The sequence below is a fragment of the Haplochromis burtoni genome, unplaced genomic scaffold, assembly GCF_018398535.1.
Source record: "Haplochromis burtoni strain Fernald_Lab_line unplaced genomic scaffold, NCSU_Asbu1 Contig_627, whole genome shotgun sequence".
Classification (NCBI taxonomy): domain Eukaryota; kingdom Metazoa; phylum Chordata; class Actinopteri; order Cichliformes; family Cichlidae; genus Haplochromis; species Haplochromis burtoni.
The window spans coordinates 135,467-152,284 of NW_024582988.1; the positions used below are offsets into that span (position 1 = coordinate 135,467).

General features: G+C 41.5%; 1 protein-coding gene across 2 annotated transcripts in view; it reads left to right on the top strand.

Annotated features, from left to right (window-relative positions):
- The first annotated feature begins 2,391 nt into the window (after positions 1-2,391).
- Positions 2,392-16,818, top strand: part of smpd3 (sphingomyelin phosphodiesterase 3) — an 83,077-nt gene continuing 68,650 nt past the window's right edge. For both annotated transcript variants that reach the window (XM_042214911.1, XM_005948966.3), the window contains exon 1: positions 2,392-2,620. The gene's annotated coding sequence lies outside the window, so the exon portion shown is untranslated. The remainder of the gene's footprint in view (positions 2,621-16,818) is intronic.

The window sequence follows — 16,818 nt, forward strand, 5'->3', positions numbered from 1 at the left end:
TTTTTGGGTTCATTGAGAACATGGTTGTTGTTCAATAATAAAATTATTCCTCAAAAATACAACTTGCCTAATAATTCTGCACTCCCTGTATATATGACCCTGTTAATCAAGAATAAAACATTTATGTCTGTGTTTAAAAATAATTGCTTGGTTTTTAGTAAAACCAAAGAAAGGAAGAATACAGAGGTCAGTGAACAAAGACTGTCTTGAGACTGGGATGAAGGTTTCCTGTGACCAAATGCAAACAGTTGTGTTGCTCACTGGTGTTCACTTGGTCGGCTACATTTGAACCTCATCTGGAACATCTGGAGAAACTTTAATGTGCCAACTGTCAGTGCTGATAGACTTAGAGTGATAATAAATTACTACAGGTGTATGAAGCCTGTGGTGTGTGTACTGCGTTAGAAGACCAAAAATTTGGGAATGTTCAGCTCTGCATTTCTTGCACAAATTCCAGTGTTTTCCAAAAACTGTGGAAAAGTGTGTTTTCAGCTTGCTCAAGCATGTATTTGCATCAGATTTTGGATCAATTTGTGTCTTTTGCACAAACTTTCTTGATGTTTTAAAGTGCCAGTGAAGTTGAAACCCTGTGGCGATACAAAGTGTCTATGCGGTGTACTTACAGATGGCCAAATGCATAAATGTGAGAGATGTCAAGCAGTCTTTTTGACTTGAGTTATAAATATATAATATTAAGGCATGTACTGCCTCCAGCCATGATTTCATGCTAAGAAAGGCATCTTTACTCAGAGTAACAGTCTTTTAATATTACACAAAGATACAATAATGCATTTCAAATTGATATTTCATTTATTAGGGGAAAAAAACTATCCACACCTACCTGTGCGCTCCCTGATCCTAATAACTGGTCAAGCTATACTCTACTTGCAAGAACGACAATCGGTTTAGACTCAGAGATGGACTTACTGGTGTGTCTCTGGTCATTTTCTTGATGCATAACCCAAGTGTGTTTAAGCACCAGGGCTTGAGCTGATGTCCATACATTCTCCTAAACAAAATTAATGGTTCCACCAATTGAGGCAAGTCATCCCAGTCCTGAAGCAGCAAAGCAGCCCCAGACCATCACACTACCACCATCATATTTGACTGCTGGTCTGATGTTCTCGTAATGAAATGTTGTGTTAGTTTTACGGTGGAAGGAATCAGACCTTCCAAAAAGTGCAACCTTTGTCTTGTCATCCAAAAAAAATATCTTCTCAAAAGAGTTGTGGATTATGAAGATGTTTTGTGAAAACATGAGACGAGACACGGAGTTATTTTTGTCAGCAATGGTTTTCTCCCTGAACTCTCCCATTAATGCTATTTTAACCCTGTCTCTGACTTATTGTTGAATCATGAACTCAAAGTTTCCAGGGTTTATTTTTATCTTGGGGTTATTATTTTTAGTAATCCTGTATTTGAGTTTATTAGTTTTGCCACCTAGTTTCTGTTTAATGATGCATTCTTTCTTTTAGTTGTCCTTCTCACTCACTCATTATTGTGTGTATAAGTGGCCTTAGTTTACCTTTGTGCTCCTTGTTGTGTCATACAGTTTTTAAGCCCGTCTGCTCTCCAGTGTTGTTCTGCATTTGGGTTCTCATTTTTGTTACATTCCTAAATATGACACTGGCTTCTTTTGAGACCTGCTGGATTAGTCGTCTGTGTGCTTTTTGAGGAATTTTGGTAGACTGGAAAGATTCACCACTGTTCCAAGCTTTCTCCATTCGTGGATAACAGCTCCTATTTAAGACTTTTGAACTCCTAAAGCCTTAGAAATAGTGTTGTACCCCTTTCCAGATAGATGTCATTGACTTTTCAGGTATTTCCTTAGATCGTGGCATGAGCTGTTGCTTTTTGAGATTTATTTTGCTTCACTTAGTCGACAAGTTGTATTTAAGTGATTTCTTGTACTCAGCATGTCTGGCAGTAATCAGGTTTGAGGCACAAAGTCCTTTTACCGGTGCAGACTACATATGCAAAAATACACATGCATAGATTCAACAAATGAAATCTTTCAAAAATTGCTGACTTTATGCCAAAATATGATATAAACATATCTGAATATTGCGGTTGTACCCCATCTTTGCTATTGCAGAATTCTCACATAGATTTTACTTCAGAAACTGTCCAACGTCATCTTGACTGTGATTTGCTCCTGTAATAAAACAAACAATAAAACAACTTTACCTTACTTTATAAGGTAAAGTCTCTATTTTAAAAATACATTTTTTGGAGTAACCCAAAACCCAACTTCACTGTACTTTAATAGATGTTAATTGATCAATAAATCAAACACCTATTGCCACTCTCTCTCGCTCTCTCTCGCTCTCTCTCTCTCTTTCAGTCGCTAGGGAAGTGGGCGTGGCGTCGTAACCAGGCAGTGACGTCAGCGGGAGCTGTTCAAAGTGGTGTGGTGCTGAAAAGACAACTCTCCCGGCCGCTCAGTCAGGCAGCCAGACGCCCGCTCGCTCGTTCGCTCGCTCGGCTCTAGGTCGGTTGTTCCGCGGCCAGCAGCTGGTCCGGGGACGCTGGATTTCACCGCCTTGAAGAGCGTTCATTAGCGCTCAGTGCAGGAAGACAGAGAAGGAGGAGAAGCCCATGTGGGAGCGATTTCCAACAAGTAAGTCGGCTCTTCCCTCAGCAGCAGTAGTAGTAGCAGGGACTAATACTTTTATACCGGGGTAGAGATGTTGGTAAATCGCGAGTGATCCTTTTGTAATAGCAGCACATGTGTGTGTGTGTGTGTGTGTGTGTGTTCCAGCCGCGCCTAAATCTTAGTCTGTGCCTGCCCGGGGTAAAACATTTGACTCACATTTGCATGAACCAATGGTCAGACATGCTCTCGTTCTCTGTCTCTCTCTCTCTCCGTGTGCGTGTGTGCGTGTGTGTGTGCATGTGTGGCTCTCTCACACATGCACATTGTTTTCCTTGCCTGGATGTCTGGGATGAGATGCGGTGCAAGTGAATGGAAAGTCTCCCCCTCGTACTCGCTGTTTCAGTGAGCTACACGACAGGAACGGTAACTCTGATGTTTTCAGCTGGACTTAAACGTGGTGTTCACTTCACTGGCTGACTGTGCTTTTTCATAAAGCTGCCGCCTGATGCAGTGGCTTTGTGGTTTGAGTGGTTTACACCAGCAGGCATCTTACTGGGAGGACTGGTATTTTAGTGGGCAGGCCTGCTGCTGTGTCTTCTGATAACTGATACAGCATCACAGTGTGGCAGAAAGTGCACCAGACTCTCTGTTAGTGAGGTGTGTGTGTTGTGTGTGTTGTGTGTGTGTGTGTGTGTGTGTGTGTGTGTGTGTGTGTGTGTGTGTGTGTGTGTGTGTGTGTGTCTTTTCATTCCAGAGTATATGTTTAGGTGTGGCCTGACCGGTCTCCTCTCCTCTCCTCATTTCCTTTTATGGGTTCTTCTTTTTCACCTCCTTCCCTCAGTTTCCTGCCCCTGCTTCTTCCTTCTCCTTCTTTCTTTTTTCCTCTTTATGCCCTCATCAGTCTGATAGCTTGTTTTATCTTCAGTCTTTTGTTTCGTCCTCCTTTCCTCTTCTTTTCTCCAACACTCTTCTCATCATGGATTTTTTCCCTCCCTCTTTTAATATTTCTTCGTCTTGTCTTTTCCATCTGTGATGTCTTAAGTTGTCAGACATTTAATTTCCTCTTCCTCATCAGGTCTCTCTTATCTTTTTTTATTTCTTTTTTACCTCTCCTTTCCTCCTTCCTCATCCATCTTATCCTTTTCTTGTACGTCCTCTGTCCTCCCCTTTTTGCGCCTCCCCTTCTCCCTCTTTCTTGTAATCTGGTCTTTCTTTTTTCTTCCCACTCTTTTCCACTACATCCTTTCCTATTCATTTCTTCCTTTCATCTCTCACTGTTTTATCATCTCTTAGTGTCTTTTGTTTCCTCCTTCATTTACTTCTTTTGCCTTACTTGTCCTTGCCTACACCCTTTTTGTTCTCTCCTTTCCTTCCTTCACTTTCTCCTCTCCTTTTTTTGTCTCACATGTGTTTCTTTCATTTATCTCATGTTGTTTCCTTTCCTCTTCTCTTTCCCACCTTCCTTCTTTTTTCTTAATCTTTCACTTCCTCTGCAGTATTGCTTTATCGCCCACTTTTATCTTTTGTTTCCTTCTTTTTGTTAAATCAATATCATGCCCTCTTCTACCCCCATTTGGCTCTAATCTCCCCCTTTTGGTTCTCTCCTGTTATTTTACTTTCCTCCCTGCCTTTCTTTCCTTCTCCTCTTTTCTTAGCTTACCCCCACATTGTTTCTTTTTCTCTCCATTTCTTCTCTTCCTTTGCTGTCCTGCAACTTTTCTTGCCACCTCTTCTCTTTTTCTCCCGCTCGACATTTATTCTAGTCTTGCCTTATCTCATCATATTTCCTTTCATCCTCGTCTCTCGCATCTTTTTTCTATAGCTTGGTCTTTCCACTCTTCTCTCCTATCAGTTTTTTATTGGCATTGCTGATGTGGTGAAAGGGAGTGGAGCCTCCACACATATGCACATCCAAAGTAAAGCAACCGGCAGTCAGCTCTACTGTCTTTTTGATTTTGCTCTCCTTGCAGCATAAACACCATCCAATGTGACAGCGGCCCTGTAGAAGACATCAAAGTCTGAAACCTTTTTTCCCCCATTAGGACTCATTTTCCATCTAATTTGCCCGTTTTCTGTATCTCCTCATTAAAGCTTTAAGATCATTTTTAAAAAGGGCCCAATTTGAAAGTTCAGAAGCTGAGGGGTGCTTATTTTTACTTCCTAAATCAAGATAATGACCCTGATCACGCCACTGTGACATCATCTTTTTATCCAAATTTGGAAAGATCCCTTTAAGGACTTGCCACACTGCATCACTCCCTTTCAATAAACACATGTGGTGTCACAGGAATCACCAAGACCTCATGTTTACAGAAATATAGCCCATTAAAATGTATTTTAAACACTGCTTGCATCACAGATGTGAGGACGTGCTGTGTCCCAAATCTTTATGACTGCTGGGTATCAGGACTTGTGCTTTGCAGCTGCTGGAAAAATGAAATGTAAAGAAACAGATGCTGTGTGAGAAAATCATTTGGTTACAGTAGCTGTTTATTCATCCATCTGTTTTTCTGTCACTCTACTGTACTGCCTGTGCTATGAGGCAGGTTTAACCCTGGGTTTTCATGCTTACAAATGTTGTTCACTTCTTACCAGGGCACATCACCATGGTAACTTATGCTGCAGACCTAACCTGCTTCAGAAAAAAAGAAGCAATCAATTTCCTGGGAAAAAAAGCATCAATGATCTTCAACGATCCCTCTCAGACATCTACAGCCTTGTCTTTCCTTTAGGAATACCTACAAGAAGTATAGATTCTTGGGAACAATTTTATTTCTTGTTCTTTTCTAACCTTTGTTGGCCTCAGGCAATTTTAAAGCCACTTCATTGTTCTTAAAGGCTTAAAATAGGAATATATAGTCGTAAAACAGGGCGCCTAAATGTTGCATTTGTTAACTTTATATCAATGCAACAAGTAAAGCTTCTTAACAGCTAGCTGTGCTGATCCCAGGTATGAATGTCCTGGCTGGCTGTGGCATGTTCAGGTAAACTGCTGATTTTAAGTGGAGACCTGTCAAGGTCTACGTTAAGGATGAATGTGGTTAGATCCTCCTGTATCGTGATGATGGCGTGGTGATACTTATAGGTCTGTTAACTGAAACAGATGCCTTTTCTCTTTGCGTCCAGACTTTAGGATTCGTTTTTTTAGTCTTACTCAAAGTACTTTGCCGGAAGTCACATTCAAACATTGACACAGCATGATGTTGTGCTATAGCTAGATGCACACACACATACACATTTCTACACTGACTCCAGCAGTGATGCTTTATATTGCGCACTCTGTGTTTAATCTGTACAGTTTCTTCTAACTGTACAGAATGTTGTTTTTGCTCTTCTTCCTGTAGACCTGCACATGTTTGAGGTTCTACATGCAGTGCTGTGAAAAAGCATTTTTTCCGCCTTCCTGCTTTTTTTTGCCCTTTTTTTGTCATTTTTTTAAGTATATGTTTTACATTTGGAGTGGCCAAGTTAAAGTCTGGACTCAAATCAGATTGAGATGCTTTGGCATGACCTTAAAGGCACCATCCATGGTAGAAAACTCTCCAATGTGGCTTTTCGAGCAAAGAAGACTAGGACAAAAATCCTCCACAGCACATGAAAGATTCATTTCCAATTATTGCAAACACTTGATTACAGTTCTTGCTGCCAAGCGGAGCACAAGCAGTTATTAGGGTTAGGGGGGAAATGACCTACATAGCCAGGTAAGTCTGGAAAATGTTCTTTGAATTTTCTGACAATATGAGAGTGCTGTATAATGTATGCTTCTGCATTCATGTGGATGTAAATATAGGTACACAGAAAGCAGTTTAAGCCCTCTCTTTGCATCTCTTTGCATTTAGATCTGTTCTCATAGCCCGCCTCTTTTTGTAGTTCCCCGGTTATCTCAGAATTAGAGTAATCCTGTGCCTTTAGTCAAAACACCATGTCTGCTTTCAGTTCTGTCACACATTTAATGGGGCTCGTGGTTGCCAGCGCAGCAGAAGTCTTCACAATATGCCTGCATCTTTAAACACAATCTCGAGACTAACATCTTCAGTCTGGCTTGCACAACATCTCCGCGTTTGCCAGTTTGATTGCTTAAATCATCACCTTCTGTTTGATATTTAGAAATGAAAACTGTGAGTCATAACCCTCTTTGGTGAGTGCCTGTTATTGTTATTCTTTTCTAATTGTGGTTTTACATGTGTAATCTTTCAAACAAATGTCCTGATGTCTTTATTAAATTCAGTGGATGCTGAGAGCTTTGATGATTAACATCTCAGAACGAGGCCGGAGGCGTGATCTGCGCTCAGTTTGATGGCTCGATTTGCTGCGTGTTCAAAAATCCCCCGAAAAAGCTAACTATGACTCCCCCCTCTTCCAGTGGCCTTTCTGTTACTGGCAGAAAATGCGAAGGGAAGTAGTTCAACTAGTCATGGCCCTGGGTGTCCATCAGTCTGGGCTATCTGTTCCTGACAGGCAAAGCAGGTGATTGAGCGGACCCGGCTGGTCAATAGCGGAGGGAGGTGCGGGGGTCTGTCATGGGAGTTCAGAGATACCTGATAGTGCAGGATCCAGTTTCTCTCCCTGCAGGCAGGTACAGAGAGATCATAAATACTCGTTAATAGATGGTGGCATAATATTTGGTTCTCACAGTGAATGGAACAATCCACCTGCTCTAAATTGCCTCAAGGAGGTCAGAGGTCATCTCGGTGAAAAACATGACTAAGATGGATGTTTGTCATTACAGAAGCTAAGACTTGAGCTGATCATCTGCTGCAGCTGGTTGTCAGGCTCTGTTCACTCTTTACTCTGTGAAGTAACCCATGAAGCTCTTTTGGCTTCAGGTCTGCTTATAGAGCAAAATGACTGGCTTTGCATCAGAAGTTAGAGAGGGGGTCTCTGCCTATCCAGAAACTGCTCTAGTGCTCGCCAAACCGCGTTTTTATTGATATATAAACTCATCATTAAGGGCATCAAATGTCATCTTTATGGGGGAATCAAGAAGAGATGCCTTGTGAGTGTATCTCTGAACCAGCAGCAGCTTGTTACACGTTCGAAAGCTTCACTTGAGCCCAAACGTGCAAAAAGTTTTGAAGCAGCAACCTTTCAGAATTTAAACACTACACAAGTACACATTGTACATTCTGTAATAACCTGACTTGTTACCTCCTTATTCTACTTTATCTACCTTTAACTATTTATAATGTAAAAATAATTACATTGTAATTTCAAATAGAACACATTGAAATTCTATTTATTTAAAACGTGCAACATTTTATAAAGTGCTGCCAAGTGTTTCTCTCTTGCTCAGAGTAAAAATGTACTAAAATTAAACCTTGCAGTGGCACAAGAGGTAAAAGTCGAACATCTCCATCCTCCTTCCATTGCTCATTAATCTGTTCCCATACTAGATTTATCCCGACTAGCTTTTGCTTTAGAGTTTTTCATTCAGGTCATTTTGGGCTGCCAGATTTGCTGCTTTATTTTTAGCGATGATGCAATTGCTTTTTTTTCCACGCAAGTCCAATTTTTTCATCTTGGCAGGTCAAAAGATGCTGCACATTACGTCTCCATGAGCTGACTGCGCCCTGCACAATTATAATCAAAATTGAGATGTAAACGTGATTTTTAGACGTCCTTCCTTTTTGTTTTTAATGTGTTGGGCTGAGACTTCACAGTTCTCATACGTCTGTCGGTTCCCCTGCCTCTACCTGCTACTCTCATATGAGCCTGAATACAGCGTATCCCCACAGCCACCGGTGGCAGATCCAGCAAGCAGCCAAAGTAAACACACAAAGGAAGCCTCGACTGTAGCTTGTACACTTTCCTTCGCTTTCCAAATCTCATTTTAAAACTGGAATCTTTATCTGTCCGTGTGCAGCAGTGAGTGGTCTGCAGCAGAGATTAGAGGCTTGTTGTTGACAGTCAAGTGGAGGCCTGCTGTCTTTTGAATTAGCCACTGAGATCCTTGTAGGACGTGTGATACCTGTGGGCTTATGCTGTTAATTTCAAACCATGAGGATGGAATCGTGGTGTGAAACGTGGCTGCCATGGCTCACTCTTTATTACAGCAGACCTTACTGGCACTGGCAGCACAGTATAGTGTATTTTAAAATACAATATATGTTGATGATTTGATCATAAGGTGCAAAAATAAGGTGAGAGGATCAACGTCTTTACATTAGCAGCTCCATTGGAGACTGCTGTTTTTGCAGTATAGCAGGTTTATTCATTTGGCTTTTGTGTGTTTATTAAACACAGCAATGAATCATAATTTGTCTAAATAAGAGAGAGCGTTTTGGATGCAGTGGTTAGCGTTGCTGCACAGTAGGAAGTGGCTGGGTTCAGATCCACTGGGCCTTTATGTGTGGTGCTTGCATGCTCTCCCTGTGCCTGAGTGGGCTGCAGCACATAATTAAGAAAGACATTCTTAATTATGATTCAGTGTATTTTTGTTTTTTGGAATGAGTTTAGAATCAACATATTTTTGCCACTTACGTTGTAGCTTTTCCACTGCTCTGTTCAGCTAACCTATGGTATTCTAGGTTGCGCTAAAAGCATTATCTATTGTTGCGCCTTTAGCACAGCAATCGAACACACACACAGATGCACAAAGACACATATGACTCGGACAAAAGGACTGCGAGCGCTTTTATTTCTGAACGGGACAGAGGAGAATGGAGATATGTTTTCCTGGCAGTCTTTTAGCTTGAACATCCAAGCTGAGAGCCTCTTATTTATATATAGGCACAGAAGTTTCGAGTGTGTGAGTGTCTGAAGGCAGGTGTGACTGGGTACCACATATTTTTCAGCAGACTTGCACCTTATGGTGAGCACGATTAAAAAACCCCTGCCAGGTTTTCAGGTTGCAGAATCTCAGAGGACCATTTTTCACCGCCTGCCAATATACCGCACACATGGATTGGTGATGTGGTGCCTGTGCGCTGCAGCAGATCAGACAGGAAGCCACTCATTGAAAGCCTGTGGGATTAGCTATTTCACAGGATTGTCACCCTGATCCTCTAATGTTTTGTTAGCATGGCCTACTTAAAGACCACATCTGGTCAGTGTGATGCTATGCAGGAGTGCTAAAAAAGCTGTTTAACCTATATAACATGAGGTCTATGTGGTCAGGACAAGTTCAAAACAAAGCTACTCTACAGCCACTGTTTGCTTCCGTTAGTCCTATGGCCTGTTTTTTTCTTCACAGCAACAAAGCAGCTGAATTTTACTTGAATCTTTTTGAACCTGCACAACATCCAGATAATGCAGTTAAAATAATTCATTATTTATAGCAGGACATAAATAGTAAGTCTGCTGGGTAAATGTGATTGCGAAACTGTGTCAAGCTTGAGGAACGTTTTCCCCTTTTTGTTTTCTGTCTGAAAGTTAGATGAAGAGATTGGCACCGACCTTTGTTAGTGTGCAGCTGAGTGAACAATTCAGAATACAGAGTTCAAGTCTTGGCATATTAAACTTCTCTGAAGGGTTTTCACAATGATATTCCCCCAACAATGATGTCTTATTTCAGGATTTTCAGGGTTTTTATCGTTAACTTGGTTTCCCTGGGTCTTTTCCCGTGTTGTAGTTTTGTGTCTTATTTTGAAAGAAATATTTCTCCGTTACCATAGCGACAGGAGGGCATTAAGGGGCAGGGAGGCGGATGTTACTCTCAATATTGTTGGCGCATTTCATTTGGACGCTGCTAATAAAGTTACACAATTACACAGTGAATTCACGTTTTTGTCTTGGTCGAATCATCTTATTTTGTTGTATTTATCTGCGGCACCTTCTTCTTCTTCATGTGTTAGAACGACACCCTCTGACATTTATTTACTAGTGACAATCTTCTCGCTCTTCTTGTGAAAGTTCAGTTGCTTATGTCCCTCTCCTATTTTCCCTACCAGCTGGCTTGCAGGCCGGGTTGCTGTTGTAGTGGTCCTCCATATCAATTAGCTGCTTCCTCAGCCTCGTCCACAGTTGGACACATCCATACCTGATGGTCCAGTACTGCAGCTAGCGATGGTACTCTGTCTCCTGCTCTGCAGATTCGCTGTTTTAGTGACTCCAAGCAGAATCTGCAGCAGCCAGTGATCTAAATCTAAATGGATGGGAAACACTGGAAATTGCATTAGTGATACTGGATTATGTCTTATCTTTGTATTGTAATGGATCAAAAAACATGTGCCCCTGACCCATGGTACTGTAATTAAAATTGATGTGGGAATTTGTTGTGCTTCATATTTCTTGTATCCAATTTTGTAAAGCTATATTTGGTGATGTTAGTCAGTGTTATTGAAACTGTTCCAACGCTTTATGAGGCAAATATTTACTCTTTGATCCTTATACAGAAGAAAAATACAACTTTTGCTGGAGTTTGTCAAAACTCACTCTGACCTGTTGAATGCAACGAGGAGGTTTGCGGTATTTCAAAGTTCTACCAAATATTTGTTACAGTTTGTGGGGTTTTTTTTCCAGGTGAAAGCTTCAAAATTCAGCCTAAACCTTAAAGCTTTACTCAGATAGATTTGAGGGTCAGGGAGCCTGAACCAGAAGATGTGGGCTGTGTTTAACAGGCACTATTTTATAGTATAGGTAAACTGTATGATTACTGCAGTAATTAGACCCTGCAAAGCTGATTAGAGGCCAGACCATGTATGAACGTTCACTCACCAATCTTTCCTCCACCCTCTCAACTCTCTTCTCTTTCATTTCTGTCCAGACTGATCAGGCTTCATGTTTTCGTCCTGCCTTCATGTGGCCGTGTGTCCTTTACATCTCTCTCTCTCCCCCTTGCACTCTTGTATGTCTGCCATCCTCCCGTCTTCTCTGTATCCTCCATCTGTCTATCTCCTTCCCTACATCCATGCTGGCAGGTTTGTATGCCAGCATGCCAGCACGGGTGGGATGTCTGCTAAACTCTACTGCTTTTGGTTATGCACTGTCCAAAAAGGAAAAGGATAATGCTAAAAGGAACCCAGCTTGAAGCCCTGTTCTCGTGATAGTTTAAATTTGGTGTCTCAGAAAATTCATGGTCGCATGCAAGCTTTAAAGCAAAGCCTTCAGTCCATTGTAGCAGGAATCTGAAACAGGAAAGCATCTCTATTACAAAGACATGACATTCTCTTTGTAGAAAATCCCCACTCAGCAAGTTACTTTATTTCAGGATCTACTGTTTATGCAATAATATATGATAATAAGCTTTGGCTTTACAATATCCATCTGGATAGTGGGCGGTTAAGAAATTAAAATGTCACTGTTAGAGAGCTTGGAGATTCAAGAAAAACGAATTGAGTCTGTCAGGTGGCACTTGTTCAGCACACTCCTTTGCTACTTTCATCTTCTGTAATTGCTCAGTGTTGTTTTTTAAAAACACTGTGATCTATACAGATGTTGAGTGGCACAGAGCGTGGCGAACAGCAGTGTTGCCTGACTGCAGGAAGGTCCTGGGTGTCAGTGCATCAGCCGGCTGTGCCTTTTTGTGCAGAATTTGCAGGTTCTGTGTGCCTGCGTGGGTTCACTCCAGGCACTCTAGCATCCTCCAACAGTCCAAATACATGCATGTTAGGTTAACTGGTGATTCTAAATTGACCTTATGTGTGAATGTGAGTATGAATGATTGCCTATCAAGACTGGCATCCTGACCATGTTGCACCCTGCCTCTTACCTAGAGACATCTCTGTATTGGACAAGCAGAAGAAGATGGATGGATGGACGGACGGATGGATGGATGCATAGATGCATGGATGCATGGATGCATGGATGCATGGATGCATGGATGCATGGATTTCAGGATGGTGGCAGATCGTGGAGAATCAGGAGACTCCCCTCACTTCTTGCAATTGCAGGGATTTAGCCTCTTAAAGAAACACCACACCATTGGTGATCATGTAACGTGTGTGGTTAACATGTTTAGAAAACCCTTACTGACAAAATGATGGGACTGCATATAAAATGTAACATCATTAGCTTTTTAAAGCTTGGCTATTTAGCATGAGGCCAAATCAAAATTGAACCCTAACCTTGCTCCTTCATGGTTTGCCTCAGGCCTGACTGAATCATCACAGGCAACAACCCCAAACTTACTTTTTTTCCCCCAAAAGAGTTAAATTTTGATGACCTTTACTTAGACCTCAGAAGGTTAAGACATTAAAATGACTGGAAAGAGACTCCAAGCTTTAACACCAACCAGATTTTTTAGAAACATTCATTTTGTGGTGTTTTCTGGGATTTAGCCACTCTAAAGTACATCAGGCAGGCCAAGATAAATCAAATATTTTTAAGCATCCCAAAATCAAAGACATACTAGATTTTTTAAATATCCACTGAAAAGCTCTGATTACTCTAGAATGCATATCACCGGTGGGTGATTCGCATGCTGCAGTATAAAAATCATACTTTCAGTGACTCAAGCTGCTGGCACAGAACCATCATACCTGAATCATCTCGCTCAGGTCCTCGCTGGTTTGTGGCTCTCTTATCTTTCCCTCTTGTTTTAGAAAATAAACATGACAGAGGTCAACAGACGTCCAGCTTGACGGTGGGTGGTAGCTGCAACACAGCTCATCACACTAAACAGGTCATGTGAATATTCGCATTACTTGCATTACACTACCAAGAATTTTAAAAGGCCATCATCACAGCAGATTTGGAGGTCAGGTGGAAATACTGTCAGTGAGAATTTGGGGTAACACGAAGGGTCGCAGAAGAGCGAAAGAGAAAGAACAGACCCAAGATGGGCTGCAGGGACGATGACTTAGCACACACTCGGAGCTCAGATACACATTAACCTCACTTGTGCTCTGTGACACACAAAGGAGATTATATAAATCATCTTGTGCGTCATAAATAGTAACACACAAACACACACACACACACACTGCTCTCGCTTCTCCTCAGCCTGTATTATAAATCGTTCTGTTGTCCTAAGCTGAAATGTAATTGAGGAGCAGAGAGGAAAGGAGGGATGTTACTACAACTACTGGTTGTAGTAACATCCCTTCCTTCCTTGTTACCTTGTTACCTTTTAATTTTCTTCCTGTTGCTCCTGTGTATCTTCAGCATTATTTTACACCACACGTCTCTGAATGTTTTGATTGAAACATGACGACTCTTTGATGGATTGCTGAGAATGGAAAGATCTTTGGAAGATATCCAAAAGGTTTGATCATATTGTCACAGAAAATGTTTGAGCCGTAAATCAACCGTCATTCTCGTTCACTGGTTATGAAAGATTTCCAACATTTGCTGATAAAAAAAACAGAGGCAGGATTAAAATACAAGACAGATCAGTGGGGCTGACTGTACAGAAGTAAAATCCACCACAGCAGTGACTGAGTATCTCACAGGTTGTTGCACATTTTAGGGACTGTAAAAACATTATTACTCGTCGTGTTACCATTTATATTTCATATTTTATTCACGTATTACTTAAGGGGATTTGATTTGTCTTTATTGACAAATTAAAAGATGTAATGTAGTAGTGTAGTGGTTCACACATTTGTTTAGCATGCAAATACATAAAACATCTGCACCTTGTTTGGGAACAGCACCAAGCAGGACAGACGAGATCTGCAAAGAGTGGTGCGCTCAGGAGAACGCATCATTCAATCAGAGCTCCCTGACCTGCTGTCCATCTAAACCAAGCAGTGCAAGACCAAAGCTAGGAAGATTATGATGGACCTCTCCCATCCCAACAATGGACTCTTCTCACTGTTGAGGTCTGGGAAGCGCTTCCGCTCCCTTAAGGCCAAAACAGAGAGAATGAGGAGGAGCTTCTTCCCCCAGGCTATTCGGGCCCTGAACCAGGTGTAGGACTGGACTCCCACACACATCACATCACCACACGCACTCTGGTTTTTCTTCATGCACACTTCCTATAATTTATAATCTCTTTCTGCTATTTGCACATTTTTACTGTAAATTTCTAAGTTAAATCTGTAAATTTTGTAATAACCTCTAAATTGTAAATACTGTAAAACCACTGTTATTTAATAGTCGGACATTGCACAGCTACAAGCATTTCACCTCATGTCATACTGTGTATGGTTGTGTGTGTGACAAATAAAATTTGAATTTGAATTTGAAATAGACATTGGTTCAATTTCACCCACAGACATAACTCTTCTTTGGTGTCACATCAGGATGGGAATCTGGAATCTGGGCATCTCCCATGGTTTCTTCCTCACAACATGAGGAGGATGTGCATGGATTACTTTTTGTTGAACATCAGTCCCTATAAATTACTATAGTTTCCTATTTACATGAATGGAAACATTCATCTATTGTCTGCTACTTAGTCCAGATGTCCTCCGGGGACACATCAGTTTCAAACGAAATAGATTTGAAATTATCTTGTTGTTGTGAACAGGCTTACAAGACAATGCTATTTAAAAAAAATTAAGCTGAATACAACATATATTACAAATAAAAAATGACCAATCAGGGACCACTCCTGATATTTGTCCATACTTTAACCCTAGAGTGGTTGAGCTATTTTATTAAGCCCCAGGTCACAAGTTCATGTAGGGTGTTGAGTGACCCCAGAGTAACCATCGTTCACCAAGGGGAAAAGGGTATTTCATCAATAGTTGATAAGTAAATGAGCTGGTTCTTATATTGCACTTTTCTATTCCAACTTAGCACACAAAGCTTTATGCAACATGCCTCGATCACCGATGCTATGCTTTTTCTACCTAAGTGCTTTCTATCTAACATTTACATGTTGATGGATGCATCAGAGAGCAAGTTGGGGCTCAGTAACTTGCCTGCAGACTTGAGCAGCCAGGGAGCAAACCCCCAACTGTCCAATTAGTAGATGGCTTGCTCTACTTCCTGAGCTACAGGGACCCTTACCTGGTGGTTGCTGGCAGTTGATTCTGAACTATTATTCAGTGCTGCATCATTGAGGATTTGTTGCAGTATCCTATTTGCACCTGAATTCTCTGAGCAGCAGCCAGCAACTCTAGTAGCATACTTTTCCCTATAGTGACCACAGGTTGCCACCGGGTTGCCAACTCATACTGTTTCCTTTATCTGTTTTAAAATGTTTAAATATGCATGCTGCCTGCCTCTGACAGCTACCACCTGTTCTTCCACACAGAGATCTGTACCAATGAGCCAGTATTTAGGGAACTGGGCTACAAATACAAATGCATAAAGCTTTTACGCTGACACCAGAGACCATGTGAGGGTACTTTTGGGTCAGGAGGAGGTCGTGGTTTGCAGGTCCAGGTCCAGAAACATGTGATGTGGATGTTTTCTGTATGAATGCAGATCACAATCTGAAAGCGCTGAGCATCATAACAACAAAAACTCAAAGCTAACGCAGAAAAGCTTGCGTGTCTGTTGACTCAGCAGGGAAACAAAAAAACAGAACTATTATTTGAAAGTCACACAGATGGTTATAAAGAGCTTCTTGCATTATATTAATTTTTATGTTTAATTATAGTCAGCCTTTACCCAGGCTTTGGTAAGTGACATTTGGCACTCTGAACTGAACTTCCCAAAAGGTTATAAATAGCATCAGCGTGGTCAAGCGGAGTTTTTTAGGTGAAAGATTGAGGAAAGGGAATGGTTCCTCTTTGTAATCCATCTGAATGAGATTGGCTGGACGGCATTTACTCTGGATTACACTCATTTGGTTGGAATATTTGCATCTCTCTAAAGCAACATTTAGAGTGGACAGCTGTGCAGTGACTAGTGAGTGTGTGTTTTGCGCTGAGGAGGGGGTTGGTTGCCTGCCTGCTGCTGTTGGCAGGTCACTGTGAACAGACTGGGTGAACACGGAGAGATTATGTTTCCACCGCTGGTTACCTCTGCTGAGAGGTAGCACAGAGCCGGATTTGGGTTTGGTTCAGTTAATCTTTTAGTCTGAGGTTTATATTTGGAAACCACGTGAGTGTGTGCTGTCAGTCATCCAAGCGGTTAACTGATAAAATCACACCCACATCATTCAGACGTTTAGCTGTGTTGATAGTGCTTTATGTATTCTTAAACACAAGCAATCATGTTAGCTGCAGCTGTGGCTGTGCTGCCACTCTGTCTGCCCAAGAGGTGCCCCACTGTGCCTAAAGGCCTTAATCTACTTCTTGTGTGAGGTTGGAAAGAGGTGCTTTGGGTGGAGTCAAAGCATGTGGCTTTAGCGATTCATGAAAAAGCGACCACATGCTGATAACAGAGGGAACCAGCTCAAACAAACAAGTGCATGTGAGGCAGCTACGCACAACAGCCTCTCATTA